General features: G+C 34.5%; 1 pseudogene; it reads right to left on the bottom strand.

The window, feature by feature from the left end:
- Positions 1-1195: 1195 nt before the first annotated feature.
- LOC137823230 (small nucleolar RNA R71) lies at positions 1196-1301 on the bottom strand (annotated as a pseudogene).
- Between the last annotated feature and the right edge of the window lie 22463 nt (positions 1302-23764).

Below are 23764 nucleotides of genomic sequence, written 5' to 3'. Positions count from 1 at the left end.
GAAAAAGATGCAAAGAAAGATTGGGCCTTTTTTTATGTTTTATCATTTAGCCCATTAGCGCGACACAATAAACAACCTAACCCTAAATATTGTGAATATTTTAATTGTTTTGATTTTAATATTTAATTTTTTGTACAGATTTTTTTTTTAGTTGATTTTATTTTAGTTTGCTGATTTGCTGTTATTATTTTAATTCTTATTTTGATTTTAGTTATTTCTATTTATTTTGATTTTATTCTATTTTAGTAATTTTTAGGTTTAGTTACGTAGTTTTATTTAGGTTTAGGTAGTTTTTATTTATTTGTTTTAATTATTTATCTATTACTAGTTTTAACTTTTATTTTTACGTTAGTTTACGTAGTATCTTTAAAATAAGTTAGTTAGTTGATTACGTTTTGTTTTATTTGTTTTATTCTATTTTGTTTTTATTTCTAGTATTTAGTTTATTCTGTTTTTATTTCTTGATTTTAGTTATTTCTCGTCTTCATTGTTTTCTTCTATTCTGTTTTAGTTTTTATTTTATTTATATATTTTTATTTTTATTTTTATTTTTGTTATATATATATATATTTTTTTTTTTCTGAATATCTTTGTTTTATTTTCTTAGTGTCATTTAGTGTTTTGTTTTGTTTTATTTTAAGTTTTAATTTATAGTTTAGGAAGTTATTGATTTTATTTTAGTTAGAAATTTAAATTTCTGTTTATTTTTTTTAAAAAAATAAAAATAAATAAATAAATAAAATTAAAAAAAAATTAAAATAAAAATATACTCTATTTTTTTTCTTCTTTCCCACTAATATTTTAGGAAGCAACATGGCAGAAGAACAAGCCAAGAAGACACTTGGAGATTATGTCATATACCAAGGACCACGACATTATTCTAGTATCGCAATACCTGCTACCGCTAAGGCCTTGGAAATAAATCCCAATTTTCTTACTCTTATCAGTGCCCATCAATTCACAGCAATGGAGCATGAAGATCCATATTCACATTTGAATACATTTTATGAATTGGTGGGAGTAATGGGCTTTGAATCAGATGATGTTGATAATGTTTGTATGCGCTTGTTTCCTTTTTCATTGGCAGGAAAAGCTAAGGATTGACTTAGTTCACTTCCAAATCAGAGCCTGACGAGCTGGGAGGATGTAGAAGAAAAATTTCTGCAAAGATTTTTTCTAATCTCTCGCTACATTAAAGCTAAGTCTGAAATCTCTATGTTCAGACAAGGAGCAGAGGAGTCTTTTTGTGAGACATGGGAAAGATTTAAGATGATATTGAGAAAAGGCCCAAATCATGGGTTTGAAGACATTGCTCAACTGAGCATATTCATTAATGGTCTCAAATTTGATATGAAGATGCTCTTAGATGCCGCAGCTGGTGGCACAATGATGACTCTTGATGCCGAACAAGCAACGAGAATTATTAATGGATTGGCATCAACAGATTCTCAAGACCAGTATGATGGACGAAGTACTCGGAAGAAAGGATGGATTGAAGATACATTATTGGCTCAAAATCAAATTTTGACACAACAGGTTGAGCAGTTAACCACACAAATGGCGAAATTGCCTCAACAATTACATGTTATTCAAAGGCAGAATCAAGAATTAAGGTGCGAACTGTGTGGAGGTGAGCATTCCAGTGAGCAATGTGCTTACCAAAATATTTCTTTTGAAGAAAAAGCGTTTTACATGGAAGATCAAGGAAAGCAAGGAACTTTTCAACAACTCCAACTATTAGATCATGTGTCCCAAGAGAGAATGAGCAAAATGGAAGATTCTACAAAAAAATTTACACACAGCATGTTGGTTGTGCAGAAGAACGTTGGGAATTTTGAGACACAAATTAAGCAACTTACACAAGAGTTGAGGGAACTCAGGGAGAAATGTAAGTCAATCACTACAAGAAGTGGAGTAGTTGTAGGAAAGGGGATTGGTGATAATCTACAAAGTAAGGAAAGAGACATAGAGAGTGAAGAAAGAAAAATTGATAGGGAAGAAAAAAAAGAAGAGGAAGAAAAAAACAAGAGTGAAGAGGGAGAAGTGAAAGAAAAAAATGAGAGGGTACAGGAAGAAAAGAAAAAAAAGGAAAAAGAGAATGAAAAAAGAAGTGTTCCAATTGTAGATTTACCTTATCCACATGCTCTCTCCGGAAAGAATATAGAAGGACAGTTTATCAGATTCTGTGAAATTCTAAAACAACTAGAGATAAGTATTTCGTTCATTGAAGCTTTGGAACAAATGCCTACTTATGCCAGATTTATGAAGGATTTGTTGACCAAGAAGAGAAGATTAAAAGAACAAGGAATTGTGGAGCTAGAAGCAGGATGTAGTGCCATTATTAAAAAATCATTGCCACAAAAATCTAAAGATCCTGGGAGTTTTACTTTGCCAGTCACAATAGGAAATTTTACAGTGGCCAAAGCATTACTAGATCTTGGGGCAAGCATAAATCTGATGCCACTATCTATGTTGAAGAAAATCGGGGATGTTGAAATTCTGCCTACAAGGATGACACTGCAATTAGCTAACAGATCAATAAAATATCCACATGGGATAGTAAATGATCTTTTGGTGAAGGTAGACAAATTTTACTTCCCAGTTGATTTTGTGATCATGGACATAGAGGAAGATGTTGAAGTATCTCTTATTCTTGGACGCCCATTTATGAAGACTGCAAAAATTATGATTGATGTGGATGAAGGAAAGTTGAAGGTTCGAGTGCAGGATGAAGAAGTTAGCTTTGATGTATTTGAAGCAATGAAACATCCGATTGATCAGAATGATTGTTTTAGGATGGATGCACTGGATGAACTGTATTTGGAAAATCACAGAGAAATATTTATAGATGATTCATTGATGAAAGCAGTCTTAAATGATAATGAAAATTGTGAGGACTGTGGGGAGAAGGAAGTCAAGGAATGTTTGTTAGAGCTGGGAAAGACAAAAGAAGTTCAACAAGGGATTTTTGATGAATTAGAACTGAACAAAGCCAACACCCCTCAGAAAATAGAGTTGAAACAGTTGCCAACTCATTTGAAATATGTTTTTCTTGAAGAAAATGGGGAGAAACCAATTATCATAAGCAACCATTTATCCAAAGAGGAACAACAAAAGTTGATAAAAGTGTTGATGGCAAATAAAGAAGCTATAGGATGGACATTTGCTGACTTGAAAGGTATAAGCCCAGCATATTGCATGCATAAAACTCACATGGAGCAAGATTTCAAACCTGTGGCTCAACCACCAAGGCGCTTAAATCCTTCCATGAAGGAGGTTGTTAGAAAGGAGGTACAAAAGCTTTTAGAAGCAGGAATGATTTATCCCATTTCAGACAGTGCGTGGGTTAGTCCGGTACAGGTGGTACCTAAGAAAGGAGGTATGACAGTTATTTATAACGAAAAAAATAAATTAATTCCTACAAGAACTGTTACAGGATGGAGGATGTGCATTGATTATAGGAAACTGAATCAAGCTACGCGGAAAGATCATTATCCATTACCTTTTATGGATCAAATGTTAGAAAGATTGGCAGGTAAAGAATATTATTGTTTTTTGGATGGTTATTCAAGATTTAATCAAATTGTGGTTAATCCAGAAGATCAAGAGAAGACAACATTTACTTGCCCATTTGGCGTTTTTGCTTATCGAAAAATGGCATTTGGTTTATGTAATGCGCCAGCAACTTTCCAAAGGTGTATGTTTGCTATTTTCGCAGATATGATTGAGAAATGCATTGAAGTTTTTATGGATGACTTTTCTGTGTTTGGATCTTCTTTTGATGATTGTTTAGCTAATCTTGATCTCGTACTGAAGCGATGTGTGGAGACAAATCTTGTGCTAAATTGGGAGAAATGTCATTTCATGGTCACTGAAGGAATTGTCTTAGGCCATAAAATTTCTCATAAAGGGCTGGAGGTAGATAAAGCAAAAGTTGATGTCATTGAGAAGTTACCTCCACCAGTCAACATCAAAGGAATTAGAAGTTTTCTAGGGCATGCTGGATTTTACAAAAGATTTATTAAAGATTTCTCCAAGATTTCAAAGCCCCTGTGCAACCTTCTCAATAAGGATACTCCTTTTAAATTTGATGATAATTGTTTAACTGCTTTTAATATCTTGAAAGAAAAACTCATTTCTACACCTATCATAACTGTTCCTGATTGGAAACTTAATTTTGAGATAATGTGTGATGCTAGTGATTATGCAATAGGAGCAGTTTTAGGACAAAGGAAAGAAAGAATTTTTCAAGTAATACACTATGCAAGTAAAGTTTTGAATGAAACTCAAAGTAATTACACCACAACAGAAAAAGAACTACTAGCTATAGTGTATGCACTTGTGAAATTTCGATCTTATTTGATAGGTTCTAAAGTCATTGTTTTCACTGATCATGCTGCAATAAAATATTTATTGAATAAAGCAGATTCTAAGCCAAGACTTATACGATGGATAGTTTTGTTGCAGGAATTTTATTTGGAGATCAAAGATAAGAAAGGATGTGAGAACAATGTAGCAGATCATTTATCAAGACTAGCAAATGATGAGGTAACCACATTAGAGCCGGAGGTTCTTGCTGAATTTCCAGATGAGAAGCTACTGATAATCAAAAAGAGGCCATGGTTTGCAGACATGGCCAATTTTAAAGCTATTGGAACAATCCCGGAGAATTTTGACTGGCATCAAAAAAGAAAATTTTTTAAGGATGCCAATCATTATGTGTAGGATGATCCTCATTTGTTTAAAATGGGTGCAGATAATTTGCTGAGAAGATGTGTTTCTTCAGATGAAGCAAATAAAATTATATGGCAATGCCATAATTCAGCATATGGAGGACATTTTAATGGGGAAAAGACAGCTGCAAAAATTCTTCAATCAGGTTTTTTATGGCCTTCGTTGTTTAAAGATACACATGCATTAGTACAAAGATGTGATAGGTGTCAAAGGACAGGAAGCATTTCTAGAAGACATGAGATGCCATTACAAAATATTCAAGAAATTAAAGTCTTTGATTCTTGGGGCATTGATTTTATAGGGCCTTTGCCATCTTCTTTTTCAAATGAATATATACTAGTGGCAGTTGAGTATGTTTCTAGATGGGTGGAAGCAATTCCAGCACAACATGCAGATTCCAAGACAGTCATCAAATTTCTTAAAAGGAATATTTTTTGCAGATTTGGCACTCCAAGAGTATTGATAAGTGATGGTGGGTCTCATTTTTGTAATATCCAATTGAAGAAAGTGTTAGAGCATTATGGGGTTAGTCATAAAGTAGCATCAGCCTACCACCCACAGACAAATGGGCAAGCACAAGTTTCTAACAGAGAAATCAAGAAAATATTAGAGAAAACAGTGGTTGCATCAAGGAAAGATTGGTCAATCAAACTTGATGAAGCTCTGTGGGCGTATAGAACGGCATTTAAAACTCCTATTGGCCTTTCCCCATTTCAGATGATTTATGGGAAAGCTTGTCATCTTCCGGTGGAATTAGAGCATAAAGCATATTGGGCATTAAAAACACTAAATTTAGATGCTAAAGCGGCTGGGGAAAAGAGAAAACTGGAAATCCATGAACTTGAAGAGATGAGGTTAAACGCATATAGTTCCTCAAAGCTTTATAAGGAACGCACAAAGAAATATCATGACAAGAAGATTGTGGAAAGAAATTTTTACCCTGGGCAATCTGTGCTTTATTCAACTCTAGATTGAAACTTTTTCCTGGAAAGTTAAAATCTAAATGGTCAGGTCCTTATGTTGTGAAAGAGGTAAAGCCTTATGGAGCAATAGAGTTAGAAGAACCAAAATCACACAAAAGTTGGGTTGTAAATGGTCAGAGGGTAAAGCCTTACTTGGGTAATGAACAGGAAACACTCACTATGTTAATCCTTTTAGATGACTCATAAAGACATAGGCGTCAAACTATATGACGTTAAAAGAGCGCTTATTGGGAGGCAACCCAGTCCACATTTTAGTTTTATATTGTTTTATTACCTTTGCTGATTTTATATATAAAAAAAGTAAATAATAATAATAATAAAAAAAAAAAAATCCTATATGCCTCCTAATCATTTTGCAGGTTATGTATTTTTGACCTGGGGACAGGTTCTATTATTCAGGGGGGCAGATCCAGCAAATGAAGAAAGACTGTAGATAAAATTTTTAACAAAATGCTGGATGACTTCTTAAGAAGAGAGGATTGAACAAAAATATGGTTTTATCTCTCTAATTCTCTTTTCTTTTCAGTTATTTGAATTTTTTCTTATTTTATTTATTTTATTTTTCGGTTATTTTGTTTTCTATTTATTTGCTTATTTGTTTGGTTTGTTTTTATTGCTTATTTTGAATAAATTTCCTGTTTTATTAGTTTGGTAATTTTAAGTCTTGAATTATCTTTCTTGACTAAATTTCATTTTTAATTTTTTTGTTTTCTAGTTTATTTTTTTTTCAAATAAAAAAGAACTAGAATAGTAATTTTGAATTGTGGAAAAAAGAATTTGTGTTTAAATATTAAATAGTGAGATGAATTAGACACATGTTAGAAAAGAAAATATGATTGAATCCCTATTCAAATGTAGTTCAAATATGATACATGAAAATTTAACAGGATGATTGATTAGGACAGATAATGACAAGACAAAAAGGAATGAGACCATTTAAACCAAGTGAGTGTGTGAACCTTAAACAGTTTTGAGAGTTTTACTGATGAATTGACAGTTGTGGTTGCTTAATTTTTATTTTTGTTGCATCATAAAAGAGCATGAAGATGATTGAGGCATTTGTTTGTGTTAATTAGGAGCCAGGGCCAAAAAGCCAACCTTTATATTAGAATTTCATTTTTTTTATATCCCCTTTGGGCTAGGAAAATTTTTGTTAATATTGCACCTTAACCTTTATTGATATAATTTTCTACCCTTTAGCATGTCTAAGGAAGGAGAACATAGATGCAATACATATAGAAAAGGAAATGGTTGGTTCTGATTTTGAAAGTTCAAAAAGTTGAAAATAGGAAGAATCTTTTCCTATTATTGAAAACAAAACTAAAAAAAGAAGAGAAACAGAAGAAGAAAAAGAAATAAAAAAAAGATAAAAAATTCATGAAAATCATGAAAAGAAAGAAAATGAGGAAAAAGGTGACATCGAAAGAAAGTGGTAATTAGATAACATATATGTTCTCTATAATTGAATTGTAGGTATGTTCTTCTTCTTTAAGATGTGCATTTTGTTATCTAAGAAAAACCAATATTTTTTGGAAGCCCAGCCTCATTACAACCATGGAAAAGACCTCAAGATTCATGTTTCTAATATGTTTGTGATTTGAAGATGAAATGAAAAGCAACTGTGATTTGTTATGATTCAGTGAAAATATAGAGAAACACTTACCCGTGAGCATATGAGAAGATATTCCTTGATGAATTGTCATTTATTTGTTTTGATTTGATCCTGGAAAATTGATTGTGTCTATAATTTTCTATATTTGAATTTGGAAGCATAATAAGTTTCTAATTTGATTTGTTGTTTAGTGAATTAAGCTGTTTGATATTTAAATTCAAATATATTCATTCACTTTGCTTGAGGACAAGCAAGATTCTAAGTTGGGGAGAGTGATAAGTGTCTAATTTCAGTAATATTTCATATTAAAATATAGGCACTTATGAGGATTTATTGCTAATTTACATATAAAATAATCCTTAATTTATGAATTTATACCTTTTTACATTTTTTATGATCTTTATTTGAATAAGAGTATTTTATTCCCAAATTTGGTGTTAATTGCAGATTTCTAAGGAAGATTAGAGATTTGGATTAAAGATGAATGATTGGAGCTAAAAAGATAGAGATAGAAGGTCCCAGAATGGAAAAAGATGCAAAGAAAGATTGGGCCCTTTTTATGTTTTATCATTTAGCCCATTAGCGCGACACAATAAACAACCTAACCCTAGAAAACTAGGATAAATAGAGGGCTAGAGGCTCAACCATAGGCCAGCAGATTGAGAGGAAAACACCATAGAGTGAATTGTAACCCAATTGGGAGAATGGAAGGTGATAGAAGTATGCGTGGCTAATTCTACCATTTGGGATTGGGAGTAATCTGCTCAAACTCTTATGTATTGAGGTGATATCTTATATATTAATATTCAGTTCTTGATTGATTATTGGTATTGTTGTTTTACTTTTATTTTTTTGTGACAAATTGAGAATCTTAAATCTGACCGGGAGGTATTTTTAGGGTTTGGACCTAAACAACAATACTTAGCATATTTGAGTGCTAGGAATAAACTTGAAATGTTAATTGCTATTAACGTATGAGCTTTGTTCGAAGTTGTTCTTATAATAATGTGAAGGATCGATAGTTAGGGAACATTCTTAAGGATTTTATATGCGAGGAATCGATATAAATGATTTTTATACGAGCATCAATTTCAATTAAAAACTTAATATTGACATCCTAATCAAAATACATGAGAGTGAGAGAGATGAAACCTAATCCCTATTTTTCCAATTGAAACAACTAATTCTTTGTTTGTTTTCTTATTGATCATCGCCAACCCAACCACTTTCAGTACACTTTTAATTGTTTTGTTTTATATTTAGCGATTATTGTACTTGATAATTCACTGTTCCTTGTGGGATCGATATCCGTCCTTAGGGACAATTATTACTTTTGACAAAGCGGTGCACTTGCCGTAAAAAGTCATCAATCCTGCTTAGGCGAGTTTGGGCGAGCTTTGGTGAGTAATGGTGCATTCCAACTTTCCCTTTTTACCTTTGTATATTCTCCTTTTGCCTAATCATCTCCATTCTTCCCTAAAATCCTGAAATTAACACAAATTTAGAAATAAATCGTTCTTATTCAAATTAAAATCACAAAATATGTAAAAAGGTATAGATTCATAAATTAGGGGTTATTTTATGTTTATTTATCAATTAATATCCATAAGTACCTGTATTTTAATATGAAATATTACTGAAATTTGGCACTTATCAGTCCTTTATTAAAGTTTCATTTGAAAAGAAATGTAACCATAATGCTTATGTATGTTTTGAATCAAATTTATCTGAAGTTCCACATAATACTTGGTGGATTGATTCTGGATATACAACTCATGTTTCTAATATGATGCAAAGATTCATTTCAACTTGGATCATAAATTGAAATGAGAAGTTTTTTCTGCACGGGGAATAGAGTGAAGGTTCTAATGGAAGCTATCGGGACTTATTGTTTAATTCTAGAAACTGGATTTTATTCAGACTTGTTTGATGCTTTTTATGTACCTAATACTTCTAGGAATTTAGTTTCCTTGTCTCAACTTGATGTTGTTTTAGTCTGTATAAGCGTACTTGTATGATTGAATTTGGTACACTTTATGATGATTTATATAAATTGAATCTTGATAATTTAAATGTTGAAACTCTTATGATCTTGCATCATAATGTTGACACTAAATGTAGTTTAATGAATGGATATTTTGCTTACTTGTGGCATAAATGTATGAGACACATTTACAAAGAAAGGATGCAATTATTAGTAAAGAATGAAAAACTTCCAAACACTGGTGCAGAAAGACAAAACGAGTGCGGCTATTTTAAATTTATAAGGACGGTTGTATAGTCGCATTTGATCAGCACGCACTTGTATATCGAAGAGATAAGAGTGCGACTATATAGCCGCACTTGTAAATACCATTTATAAGTGTGGCTATTTCTAAATTTGCTATATAGCCGCACTTGTATATGCCAAAACATTAAAAAAAAATTCAAAAAATTTAAAACATCGTCAATCTTGTGTGAAGGCAACGTTGATGAAGAGTGGCACGGGAGCGCCAGCAACGACGACGACAGCGGAAGCGGTGGCGGACTAGGAAGCAGCGACGGAGCAAACCAAAAAATCCACAAGAACCCACAAAGGCAATGAAAGAGTACTGAGAAATGCAAGAAACCAAACAATGTAAGAAAAATGAAAAATATTTATACATGAAGAGTGGCACGGGAGCGCCAGCAGCGGCGACGGATAGGGAAGCAACCACGGAGCAATGACTACCAGCCAATGAAATAGTGCTTCGAGATCACCAATGCAAGGAAAAAAACATATATAGGAAAAACGAAAACATCTATGCATATATTTGTGAAGATGAAGAGGAAGAAAAAGAGCTCAAGAAACTTACATTGGCATAAATGGAATGCAGATGCAGTAGAAGGAGATGAATTTAGAGCGCAAACACGAAACGAAAGCAAAGATGAGAAAGAAAGTATGAAATTGTGAGTGGCGCACTTCAAAATTTAGGGCAAAAAAGGATTTACAAATGCGGCTAAAGGTAAAACCGCATTCGTAAATCAAAACGTTTTGATTTACAAGTGTGGCTATACAAATAGCCGCATTCGTAAATCAAGCGCTTTGATTTACAAGTGCGGCTATACAAATAGCCGCATTCGTAAATCAAACGCTTTGATTTACAAGTGCGGTTATACAAATAGCCACATTCGTAAATCAAAGCGCTTGATTTACGAATGTGGCTATACAAATAGCCGCATTTGTAAATCAAAATAATTTCAAAAATGCCACCGCGTTTTTTACAAAAGCGGGTAGCGCAAAAGCCGCACTAAATAAAGAGTACCCTTTTCTTCTTTTTGCACTAGTGAAATTTAGATTTTACTGATCTTAATGTATGTGTGAATTGTATTAGAGACAAACAAACAAAACACAAAAAAGAAAAGAGCCACAAGAAACACTCAACTTTTTGAAATTATACACAATGATATATGTCGACCTTTTGATGTAAATTATTTGAACAAAGAAAGGTACTTTATCAACTTTATTGATGATTTTTCACGTTATGGTTGTCTATTTACTACATGAGAAATCTAAAGTAGTGAAATGCCTTAGAAATTTATAAAAAGGAAGTGGAAAGACAATTAGTTAGAAAGGTTAAAATTATTAGGTCAGATAGAGGTCGTGAATATTATGGAAGATATGATGAAAGTGAAAAACACCCTGGTCCATTTGTTACATTCCTTGAGAAACGTGGTATTTGTGCTCAATACACAATGTCAGGTACACCACAACAAAATGTTGTGTTAGAAAGGCATAATCAAACCTTATTGGATGTGGTTAGGCACATGTTAAGTAATCATATTTACGTATATCATTGTGGATGTATGCTTTAAAAATTTCAATGTATTTGTTAAATATGGTTCCTAGTAACGCAATTCAAAAGACACCTTTTGAATTATGGACATGTAGGAAACCTAGTTTTAGACACCTGCATGTTTAGGGCTGTCAAACAAAAAATAGAATATACAATCCGCAAGAAAAAAATATGGATGCAAGAACAATTAGTGCATATTTCATTGGTTATCCAACAAAGTAAAAAAGGTATACGTTTTACGATCCTATACATAATACAAGAACTCTTTAAACTAGAAATGTTCGGTTCATTGAGAATGGTGAAACTAGTGAGAGTGAAGCTTCACAAAATGTGAAGATTAAGGAAGATTAAGGAAGTTAAGTACAAATTCCTTTAACTAGTACCTTTACTTTAGGAATTTTTGTTCCTCATCTTGTTGATCTTGTTGAATCACACAACGATTAAGAAGAAAACCAAATTAATGATCCCGAAATTAACAATGAACCTGTAGTAGAACAACAACAAGAAATAATATTAAGATATCAAAGAGAAAGAAAATCTGCTCTTTCGAATGATTTTGTGATTTATCTACAAGTGTCAGAAAATTACATAAGCCTTGATAATGATCAATTTTCATTTTCAGAAGTCATCAATTGTGATAATTCTAAGTGGTTAAATGCAATGAAGGATGAGCTTCAATCAATGATACAAAATGATGTGTGGGACCTTACGAAATTGCTAGAAGGATGCAAAATAGTTGGGTGTAAATGGGTCTTTAAGACTAAATGTGACTTTCATGACAATATCGAACGTTACAAGGCTCAACTTGTTGCCAAATATTTTACTTAAAAGGATGACATTGACTATAAGGAAACATTTTCACTTGTTTCTAAGAAAGATTCCTTTAGAATTATCATGGCATTAATAGCTCATTATGATCTTGAGTTGCATATATGAATGTTAAAACTACCTTTTTTAATGTAAATTTAAAAGAGGATGTTTATATGGACCAACCAATGAGGTCCATTGAAGAAGGAAAGGAAAGGAACACATGGTGTGTGAACTTAAGAAATCAATATATGGACTTAAACAAGCTTACGGGCAATGATACCTTAAGTTCAGTGATACTATTATGTCATTTGGTTTTAAAGGAAAACATTGTTGATTAGTACATATATCTGAAGGTCAGTGGGAGCAAGTTTATATTTCTGATTGTGTATGTTGATGATAAAATCTGGGACATATTTGGAATAAAGATATCTACTTCATAATTTAAAATAGAGAAAGGAATCATTTGATAATTGCAAAACAATATCATGAGGCAAATTTCAAATCCGATTTTTGCAAATAAAAGAAGATTATAAAATAGACTTCAAAGGAAGAATGAGGGGAGCTATTGGATCATGTCTCATAGCCACACAACACACTCTAAACCTAGTATTATTTTCTTTTTTTGTATTATTCTTGTTTTTCCTCTACATAGAAGGCTAAACTCATTTTGGTTGATTCCTTTGTAATTCCCCATTAAGTTCTAAGGTTCTAATCAATAAAAGTTTTCTTTTTTAATTTTTTGTACCAGTTGTTTTAATTTGTTGATTTTCTGGAAAATTGGTTTTTGTGAGAGGTTGTACTTGAATGCATGATTGAAAGTCTTCCTTGTCTTAAAATTTGGTTTCTTAGTCAATTTGCATTGTTATGGTTAATTTCTTGGATGCATGATTCATGGGAGATGACAAAAAGATCCTATGAGTACACACATGGATACAAGTGAAGTATTAAATACATTAGTAGATGCATGTTTTGCTAATAAGATTCAGTAGAATTGGATATATAGTACTGACCCAAAAAATTGTGTACAATGTTAAACTGATAAATAATGTACTAGGCATTTACAACCACTTTCCATTCATGCAAGGGCAAAAAAATAAAAAAAAATACAATAAACACATCAACTCACAATACGACTAAGAATTTTTCCTTATTTTCCTTTAATATGTTGTCCAAGGTGTTTACATAATAGAGGTCTTACACGAATTTTGAGTACGTGTTTCATTTGGGAGAACATGTTACTTTTTTCAATTCCCCCACCTTGTTCATCTTCTCCTGCGTCAATATCATTAACGTCGTTCATTTGTTGATGTGTATCATCCATTGAGAACAATTCAAGTACTAGAGAAGGAATATCATGTGGAACAAAAAATTTCCTTCCACTTATCAATTGTTGTAACTCCTTCACATTGTTTAGCAACCATGTCACGGAAATCATCACGATTGAATTGGTTCGATAGCAAAGTCAAACTAGTTTCAAATCCTTTCATAAACACTAAGTGTAAAACAACCAATTGAAACGATAAAACAACTAGTTGTTTTTCCACTTCTCTTTGAAAACAACTCTTTCAATTGGATTTAAATCAAACAACTTTGGATCAATTCTTTGAGTGGATTACAAATTCAAACTACCCAGAACACACACAGAAACCTATCATCAAAGACTTCAAGCAATCCACATAGATTTGGAGACATCAAAGCTAATGTTCAACAGGTATAATTGTTAGTATTAAAATTATTGAGTTTCTTACTGTTATACCTGTTGGAGGATTGGTTCTTATTGTTGTTTTTCTTCAAGAACTTACTGAATTTCCTGGTCAGCAAGCTAAGTGTTTATCCATCACTATCCTCACTTGATTTTTGATAGTTTTTGTGACCAACAGTCTTCAAAGTAATGCTTCTCACATTCTTGTTTTCATGCTCTTGATCATTCATCCTATTCATCTCCAATTCATGTTCTCTAAGCTTTCCAAACAAGGAAGTTGTTGTCAAGGTTGTTAAATCTTTGGATTCAGATATGACTGTGACTTTGGGCTGCCAAGATCTGTCTAAACACTTGAGGATCTTGATATTGAGTTCCTCCCTTTCAAAGGTCTTTCCTATGCTAATGAGATGGTTGACAGTATGAGTGTATCTTTTTTGAACATCAATAACGGTCTCCCTTTTTTGCATTCTGAACATCTCATACTCCTGGATTATAGCATGCTTTCTTGATCTCTTTACATTATTGGTTCCTTCATGAGTAACTTCAAGAATATCCCACATTTCTTTTGCTAAAACACATTGTGATACCCTGAAAAACTCATCAGAATTTAGATAAAATGTTATCATGTTCTTAGCAATACAATCAAACTTAGCATTTTTGTTTTCAGACTCAGTCCATTGGGACCAAGGTTTTTCAATAGAAATATAATATTTTTCAGCTTTTGGAATAAAAGGTCTATTTTCAATGGCATCACAAATTCCTTTATCAATTGATTCCACAAAGATATTCATTTTTACCTTTCAAAACTGATAACTCAAACCATAAAACAGAGGTGGCCTGTTAATTGAAGCACCCCTAGAGGATAGTTTTTCAGCCATGAAAAAAGATTTTACAATCAGAAACTTCAATGACTTTCAAGAACTTAGCTCTTAATGCCAATTGTTAGAATTATAGGCTTTAAACAAGAGGGAGGTGCATTGCTTATGAAAGATTTTCGCAAATGTTTAAGGTAGGATGAAAGCCAATGAGGAATTAATGAAGTAGGAATCAGTTTAGCCAAAATCAAAATTATTTTTACTGTGATTTCAGAAAATCAACAGTTGTTTTTGCAAAACAATCAATTGTTTTTATCAACAGTGTTAAAAACAAGGCAATAACAGGCAATAACAGATTTAAAGGAGAGAAGGGATAGAAAGATCAACACAGAGATTTTATACTGGTTCACTCTTTACCAATAACTACATCCAGTCCTCAGAAACCTATGAGATTCCACTAAGCAATCAAAAACCTTGATTACATACAACACACAAAAGTTGTGATCTTGAACCCTTCAAGAATACACACCACCTTTGGCAAACAACACCACAAATCTCAAAACACCCTGTAAATCTGCACTACACCAGTCTTTACATAAATACAGTAATCAGATGAAAGAATGGAATACACATGGAAATGATCAAAGATGAAAACAAACTTGATACAACACAATCTTACTCCTCTCTTAGAAAAGATCCAGAGCTTGAAGCAATCTTGGAAAAACTGATTTGAAAGTGTTATCTTAAAAGTCCTTTACAACTAGGAGCGTAAAACAAATTATATAAACTTCAATCAGTTGTTAAAAAACATTTAAAGCAAGAGCCAAAATAGTTTTAAATTAGGAGGAGGCGTTTAGATCGCAAGAAGCAACATTCAGATAGAAATGTTTTGCAGCGGTTTGTTTTTGGGAAAAGGAAGGTCGGAAAATCTGCATTATTGAATTCTTTTATTGGAAGGTTTTTCCTTTTTTGTGTTACCTTGATGTTATAGTTTCCAACACCTTATACCTTACTATTGTTGAATCAATAATGCAGGCCATATTCTGAAAGTTACAATCCAACCAATGAAGATCATTATGGTGTAAATGTTGTTGATATTTCAATGGTAAGATACTTGGTTGTCATCTTTCGTTAGCTACTAGTACTACTTATTGGGAAAAAAAAATTGTCTTTCTCACCTGTTGCAGTACCTGCTACCTGCTCCTATTTTATTCATTTTATATATTTGAACTTTTGTTTCGTCTCTTGTAAATCTTATCTTTCGCAGGAAAACAAAAAATATGTTGTGCTGTGATAGACAACCCAGGCCCATTAGAAGCAAAGTAAAACCCATCAGATTTAGAGATTACATCTAGAAGTAATGAGTTGTCATTTTAGTGTAGGAAGAATATATTTCTATTATGCTTTATGCTTTCTTGAGGTACAACTGCCTCTTATAATGGCCTTCATGGTTGGAAAAAGGATAGGGAATAATATTATAGTTTTATCCTTATCTTAGTTAGTTCTTTCCTTAGCTTTTCTCCTTGTGTTCTGCTTCCTTCTATTTTCAACGTAACATTTTGGTGCTTTCATTGAACTCCCTACATGCCTCCCAAATCAACCAAGGATATGGAGGAAGCCCTTAAAGCCATCCTTGACAAACTAGCCAACCTTCAAGATGAACTACACACCACACAAGCAAACCAATTGGCTCTCCAAAGAGATCAGGAGTCCCGACAATCTGTCTGGGAATCCAAACAGGATATCCTCACTAATACCCTCCCTAGTTTTTCCCCCTTTGTCCTCACAAACCACCACACTCCCACCCCATACAAACCCTACTTCTCCTTTCCACCAATTTTCCCTGGATACCACTTCTTCTATTCCACAACCGATTGGGACCAACAACCACACAACCTACGATTATGCCCCCTTCTTTTTCTCCTATACGACCACCAAAAATACAACTATCTTTCTTTGATGGCACTGACCCTTTAGATTGGTTATTCCAAGCTGACCAATTTTTTCAATTTCATAATATTCCTTGGGATGCTCGTTTGAATATGGCTACCTTCTACATGAGAGGTGATGCACTCAGTTGGTTTAAATGGATGTACCAAAATCATCAACTTACTGACTGGATTTCTTTTAGCCGTGTCCTAGAACTTCGCTTTGGGCCTTCAACATATGAAAATCATCAGGGCAAGCTGTTTAAGCTGCGCCAAACCTCCACAGTTGCGGAATATCAAAAACTGTTTGAGAAAATTTGCAACAAAGTGATGGGCTTACATCCAGAGATGATACTTAACTGTTTTATATTTGGCCTACTCCCGAAAATTCGAAGAGAAATAGCAGTTTTGCAACCCACTTCCATCACCTAGGCCATGGGCCTAGCCAAGCTTTTAGAATCTAAAATCCATGATTCTAAATGGTCTTTTCATTTATTCCATACCTTACCCCAACCATCCAATCATTTATTACCCTCACCACGTTCCTCTCCGTCTCCCACTACAACACCACATGTAACCCCTTCCATACCTATAAAAAACTCACATCAACCCAACTTCAAGAGCATAGAGCCGCTGGTTTGTGTTATAACTGTGATGAAAAAAAATTTCCAGGGCATAAGTGCACCACCCATCGTTTTCTTCTTTTACTAAGTCACAATTTTCCTGAAGAAAACACTATGGAAGATTATCCTACCACCTTCAACGACCAACCCACAAATACACCTACACACATTCACCTCTCCTTCCAAGCCTTATGTGGAGCTCCCTCAACCCATACTTTTACCTTTGATGGCTACATTGGGCATCTTCATGTTACCATTCTCATAGATACTGGAAGTTCCCATAACATTATTCAACCCCATTTGACCCTTCACCTTCAACTTTGCACCGTTTCTATCACACCTTTCTCAGTTATGGTTGGTAATGGCAACAAAATTCAGTGCTCCTCTTTTTGCCCAGATGTCCCTGTTTCTATACATACCTACACATTTCCCATTTCCTTTTACCTCTTACCTATCGAAGGGGCTGATGTTGTCTTGGGAATGGACTGGTTGTGTTCTTTGGGCCCCTTAATGGATGATTTTTCTAAGCCGCAACTATTTTTTACCCAGAATGGGTTACCCATTACACTACACGACGCTACAAATATGCTATGCAGTCAAGCTTCCTTCACTCATTTTTGTCACATGTTACACATAAATGTCATTTCTCTACATCTCTTCATTATTGACCCACTGCCATCACCATCCAGCCCTCACTGATTATTCAACCCCCCAACTATATCCCATCTTTTACAAACATATAGTTCAATTTTCTCTTCTCCCCATGGACTACCTCCACACATACCCCACAATCATCACATTCCCCTTATTCCACACTCAGCCCCAGTTAACATTAAACCCTACCGTTACCCACATGCTCACAAGCACACCATGACCTCCCTCATTCACGAAATGCTCAACGAAGGCATTATCTGCCCCAGCACAAGCCCTTTTTCATCCCCAGTTGTCCCCATAAAAAAGAAAGATGACACCTGGCGTTTTTGTGTGGATTATAGAGGTATAATCGCCATTACTATTAAAGACCATTTTCCTATCCCAACTATTGATGAATTGTTGGATGAATTGACCATTGCCAAGGTTTTCACCAAAGTTGACCTACGTTCAGGTTACCACCAGATTTGAGTTAATTCTACAAATTGCCACAAGACCGCTTTTAGAACCTTTAATGGCCATTATGAGTTCTTAGTGATGCTTTTCAGCCTTGCTAATGCACCATCTACCTTCTAGGCAGCCATGAATGATTTACTCAGGCCCCATCTACGACACTTTGTCCTAGTTTTTTTTTATGACATTCTCATTTACAACAACTCCATGCAAGAACACATTCACCACCTCACATTGATCCTTCAATTATTATACACTCATAAATTTTTTGTTAAGGAATCAAAATGTGTGTTTGCCACAACCAGAGTCTCACACCTAGGCCATCTTTTGGAAGATGGCACAGTGGCTCCAGATCCAGATAAAATCAAGGTTATCATACTTTGGCCTAAACCTACATCCCTTACTACCCTACGTGCGTTTCTGGGTATTACGGGATTTTATCGGAAGTTCATCCGCGGTTATGCCACTCTTGCCTCGCCACTCACAGAGTTACTCAAATCATCAACATTTACATGGAATACAAATGCAGAGGAGGCCTTTACAAAATCGAAAAATATCCTAACTATAGCTCCGGTGTTGAGTCTTCCAAATTTTTCCATACCGTTCGTGGTAGAGACCGACGATTCCAACATAGCAATTGGAGTTGTGCTTTCCCAAGAAGGTCACCCCATTGCTTTCTTCAATAAGAAACTTTACCCAAAAATGCAAGCTAGCTCAGCATATGTCAAGGAAATGCTAGTTATAACAGAAGCAGTCAAAAAGTGACGTCATTATCTCATAGGTACACAATAATAACAGACCAACAAAGTTTAAAGGAATTACTCACCAATGCATGCCACACACCGGAACAACAAAAGTGGGCTACCAAGCTGCTTGGATACAGTTTTGACATCCGATACCGCCCAAACTACCAAATTCAAGCTGGAAATTTCTTGTCCCGGCCACCCATTCTCTCCTCTTTGCCATATCTTCGCCAATTCCGAACATGTTCAAATAATTAAAAGATTATTACAAGACGAAAATGGGAGAAAAAGAGGTTCACAGATTAATTTCATTACCTGACACCAATTACAGTTTTCACCACAACCTTCTATACCATGCTCAACGATTGTACGTTCCTTCCATCAAGCAAATTCGTTCAGCCATACTCCATGAGTTTCATGCCTCTCCCACCGCCGGCCACTCGGGCATCAAGTTTACCATGGCCAGGCTTGCGACCACCCTTTTCTGGCCTGGTATGTACCGCGACACCAAAAGGTATATCAAGGAATGCCTACCCTGCCAACAAAACAAATCATTACATCAGAAACCTTTTGGTCTACTCCAACCCATACCCATACCAACCTAACCGTGGGAAGAACTAACTATAGATTTCATCACGCACCTACCTTCATCTTTTGGGAACACAGTCATCTGGGTTGTCTTGTTAGAATGGATGACTTTAAACTAGAGGGGAGGTGAATGGTTTAAATAGGGTTTTCGCAAACTTTTAAGCCAAGAATGAAATTACTTCGAAAAACAAATGATAAGGAATCCAGTTTTCCAAAACACAAAGCTAAAACAACAGCACCAGAAAAACAATCGGTTGTTTATACCAGCTTGCAAATATAAAAAACTAAATTTAAAGAGATTAAGGATAAAGAGAATGCACACAGATGTTTATACTCGTTCACTCTAAACCCAGAGCTACATCCAGTCTTCTCAGAAACCACTGAGGAATTCCACTAAGCAATCAAACCTAGATCACTTACACCACAACCAAAGAAGTGACCTTGATCCCCTCAAGACACACACTTCTCTTGGTCAACACAACAACACTAAGAATGTTGATCTTGATCCCCTCAAGAACACACAACACTTCTCAGCAAGCACACAAGGTTTCTTTCAACAGATACAAGGATTACACTTGTTACATAACAAATCTGAAATCAATACAAGCAGAAAATCTTATCTCACACTCTTTGATCAAACTCAATTTCTAAGCAATCTCAACTCTTTCAAAATCTGTAAGTTGTGAAAAACCCAAATCTGTTTTTCTATTTGTAAAACAAAGTTGTTTGATTGTTATCAAATCTTACCAAACTATTAATTGCATTTAAAGATTGGTCAAAGCATTAAAAAATGGAGTGTAAACAGTTGGAAAAACATTTAATGCTCAGTCAAAGCACAAACCATTTTTTTGTTATGGTACCAAAACAAACAATTGGTTGTTTCCACGAATCAATCGGTTGTTTTGTTTTGATAGCTCAACCATTTAAAAAACAGTTTTCAACCTTTTCTAAAAACACCTAAGTATAAAACAATCGGTTGTTTCGACAAAACAACAAGTTGTTTTTCACTTAGTTTGAAAAACACTTTTATTTTAAAAGGATTGAGAGTGCTTATGCTTTGGATTCAATCAGGAGTGGATTGCATATTAAATCTACCCAGATCCTATCTAAAAGACAACACAGCAACAACAAGCACAACCAGCTTTCATTATCCTTCAAAGGCCTTGAACACCACTTGGTTCAACAATCTCCCCCTATTTGATGAAGACAAATCCCTTATGCTTGTGTTATATCTGATTGAATCTGAAACAGTTCCTGCAAGACAGAGTTTTAAGCAAAGCATAGAACTTCTGATATTTGGTTAGCACATAAACAAAAATAGAAATTCAGAGCATAATATCAGAGCAAAAAACAAAACAAAAAAGAGCAAAAACCTATAAGGTTTCACCCATACAGACTGTTTTGCTGAAAAAGATAATTAAAACCAAACACAACATAAATCTCCCCCTATTTGTCTTCACAAATACACAAAAAGAAGAGATGAAAAAGATAATTGTTCTTAATACATCAGATTTAAACAATAGAAGCTAAAAACAGAAAAACTGATACAAATACCAAAAACAATCGGTTGTTTCGATACATCAACCGGTTGTTTTTCCTTTTTACTCATCATCAGCGTATTGAAGATCAAAGATCTGGTTCTGAACTGCCTCAATCTGTTCATCTAAGGTCATGAAGTGTGCATCCATGCTATTAAACCTGTTATCAATGCTCTGGAAATTGCAGACACATAGATCATGGAGATTCCTTTGGTTCTCCGCAAAGCCATCAAGCCTATTGACCATATATCTCTCAAAAGAAGACATGGTTGGCATTCTTTCTTCTTGATTTCCAGCACCAGCACTTGGTCCAACATCTTGATTTGCTTCAGGTTGATCTTCATGTTGAAAATCCATATCATCAGCATGTTCAACTTCTTCATGATCAGCAGCAGCACTTGATGAGGCACCAAGATCACCATCTTTGCTAATCCATTTGCCACCTACTTTGGTGAATCCCATTTTACTAAGAGATCCATTGTTCAACTCTTGAGTTGACTTGACCAACTCAGATGTTTCATCTTCTAGGTTCACTTCAAAATAGAGTAGAAATTTAGAAACCAAAACAACATATGGATAATGATAGTCACTTAACCTCATTGCCTTTTGCATGTGCTCTTTGATGATGTGGATCCAATTTATTCTGATCTTCTTCATAATGCAGAAGATGTACATCAGGTCCTCCTCTATAAGAATAGAATGATTGCTCCCCCTTGGAGTTAAAATCCAAGTCACAATTAGGGCCAACAACCTTTCATCAATCCTTAAGCCGCCAACCGAACAAGTCCTAACTTGAATATTTTCGTTCTTCAAGCAACTCTTGTAGTATTGGACTTTGCTGAAATCCTCCACTACTCCAAGGTTCCCCTTGTTGATTCTGAGGCCAGAGTACTTTAGACCAGCTACTGCAGTCCACACATCATATGTGATCTCCATATCTACACCTTTTACATGAGAAACAAGGTTGTTTCCCTCAAACTTGAGATTTGTGTAGAATAGTTTTATCAAATCTGGGTAGATATTCCCCTTCATCTCCAAGAACTTTCTGAGGGATTGATCTTTGAGGAGCCTTCTGACATTGTTCAGCTTTTAGCTTTTCAGCCAATCAAAGCAAACAACCTTGGGGTTGTTTATCACTTTGGTGCTAGTCTTAAACCTATACCTCTCAATTAGATCATTATCACTAGAAAACCATCCTTCTAGCCTTCCTCCAGACCTTACTGCTCTGGATTTGACTCTTCTTGAGGTGGGAGGAGTTGAGTCCATGATGGCAGAGAAGAAACAGAGAGAAGCTCACACAAGAATTGCAAGAGATGTTGCAATTGGTTGTTCTTGTGGAAGAGATCAGCTGCAACAGATTTTATAGCAAAAACAGAATCATAAAGCATTCAATGACATGAGTGGGTACCAGATTTTCATAGAGAGAATACTTGACCATGCCCTGCACAGAAAACGTCAGAAAAAGCAGAAAATCACATGGTCTTCACATGTGATCTTTAACTAGTCATAAAAGCTCTTAAATTTTCAAGATTGTGGAATATATTCCTTTATGACTGTTGTAACTTCTTTCTGAGCGTGATCAGCTTTCAACACAGGTTCATTGACCAAGGATTCTTTCTTTAATTTGATCTGCAACAGATAGAAATTCAAAAAGGAATTAAATTGAAATCTTCACAGTGCTGTCAGACTCAAAACAATCGGTTGTTTCGAGGAAACAATCGGTTGTTTTTCTGCAACAATAAAACTGATTTTGAATTTTCAATCATGAGTAGAAGGAATTCAAAGCAGATGAAATTGAGTATTTTAAAGAGGATATATAATCATGAAAATGAACTTAAAAATAGGAATTAAGAACAGTGATAAGGAAGGTTTTATCCTTTATGTTGTTCTTTCAATGAGCCATGTGCTTTGTGATCAAGAAGCCTCATTTAACTGTTGAGGGCCTTTGGACAGATACAAAACATTGATTCAGCTTCAATGTTGGTCTTTTTCTTCCAAGAACTTGATCAGATGACTCAGTCCTTCACACTTCTTTAGAATTCCTGCATAAGCATGAGTTCAAGCAACAAGATTTGGCCCCTTCACAAATGTGGGTCCAAATCATTTCTTTTTCTCACTTGGAACCTCACATCCTTTAGGAATCCATTTCATGAAGCCCCTGTGAACAGAAAACTTTCTTATTTTGCAGAATCTAACCGAATGGCCCTTTTTCATGCAATAAAAGCATGTAACAACCGGTTGTTTCGACTTAACAATCAGTTGTTTTACTGGCTTTCTTAAAAAAAAATTGAAAAGTTATCTTGTTGGTTTTGTGGATTAAAACCTAAACCAGCCTTTCCAAAAACACAGCTTTGAGATGCCAAGACATTCTCAAAGTTAGATTTCCCTTTCGAAAGCTTGTCCACAGTATTAACAAGATAATGCACTTTTTTCTCAAGGTTTTCACAATTTTCGCAAATGAGAGTGTCACACTTGCAAGAAGAATTTTTGAAATGTGTTTCAAGATTTTTGAAATCCTTTTTAGATTTTTCAATCTCATCTTCAAGTTCTTTCACTCTCTTTTCTAGCCAGCTGTTAAGTTCTTTCATTCAGTTGTTTTTAAGCACCAATCAATTAGCTTCATCGTGAGTTTCTTGAAAAGTTTCAAGCAATTCACTATAATTTTGTTCATTTAAAGAAGCACAAGAACTTACTTCACTTGAGCTGCAAGATTCATCATCATCTTCAGCAATCAAACAAATGTTTGCTTTCTCTTCTTCACTTGATGAA

This window comes from Phaseolus vulgaris, chromosome 11 (assembly GCF_051622355.1).
Source record: "Phaseolus vulgaris cultivar YP4 chromosome 11, ASM5162235v1, whole genome shotgun sequence".
NCBI lineage: Eukaryota > Viridiplantae > Streptophyta > Magnoliopsida > Fabales > Fabaceae > Phaseolus > Phaseolus vulgaris.
This window is presented reverse-complemented; position numbering and strand designations above follow the sequence as displayed.